The following is a 622-nucleotide window of genomic DNA, read 5'->3' as shown; positions in this document are numbered from 1 at the left end:
GGGCGCCGCCCCGGGGCCCCGCCCCGCCGGCGACTCTCGGGAGCGCGGGCTGCGGGCGCACTGCACCGACGCACAGACAGCGGGGAGCGAAGCCGTCCTGTGCGGGAGTCGCGGGTGAGCCAGCAGCGCGGTCCGGGGTCGACGGGCTGAGGGGCCGGGCCGGGGGGTTCGCGCCGCGCGCTCCGCGGAGGGGACAGTGGCTGGAACTCGACGACAGGTGCGGCGGGGCGGCCGGCGCGCGAGCCCAGGACCGGTGGTCCCGACGGGAGCCGGGTTCGCTCCGCCGCCGGCTCCTGGGGTCTTGGGCCGGTGGAGTCCCGACCACGCGGTTCTCCCTGCGGCCCAAACACACGGCAGGTGAAGCTGAACCTGCCCGCGTGGCCGCCCCGGTTGCTCCGCCACCTTCCTCTTTCTGCTCTGTCCCCTCGGGTCCCTCTCCCAAATGCTAGCGAAGCCCGGTCTGCGTGGGTGCGCCCCCTCCCTCCTCGCCCGGCCGGGCGGCCCTCGCCGCTCCCGGGCGGGGACAGTTTTTTAAAAGTGTTTCTCAAAGGTTTGACGGTTGCGGTTTCAGCCCTGGGGCAAACGGTTGCTTCACAAAGTGAAACTTGCAGTCTTACGGGCT

At 72.3% G+C, this 622-nt stretch overlaps 1 protein-coding gene across 1 annotated transcript in view; it reads left to right on the top strand.

Annotated features, from left to right (window-relative positions):
- The first annotated feature begins 6 nt into the window (after positions 1-6).
- Positions 7-622, top strand: part of EZR (ezrin) — a 49,410-nt gene continuing 48,794 nt past the window's right edge. The window contains exon 1 of the mRNA XM_024748018.1: positions 7-114. The gene's annotated coding sequence lies outside the window, so the exon portion shown is untranslated. The remainder of the gene's footprint in view (positions 115-622) is intronic.

Source organism: Neophocaena asiaeorientalis, unplaced genomic scaffold, assembly GCF_003031525.2.
Source record: "Neophocaena asiaeorientalis asiaeorientalis breed wild unplaced genomic scaffold, Neophocaena_asiaeorientalis_V1.1 scaffold123, whole genome shotgun sequence".
NCBI classification, from domain to species: domain Eukaryota; kingdom Metazoa; phylum Chordata; class Mammalia; order Artiodactyla; family Phocoenidae; genus Neophocaena; species Neophocaena asiaeorientalis.
The sequence above is the reverse complement of the archived record's forward strand: the minus strand, read 5'-3'. Positions and strand labels throughout refer to the sequence as shown.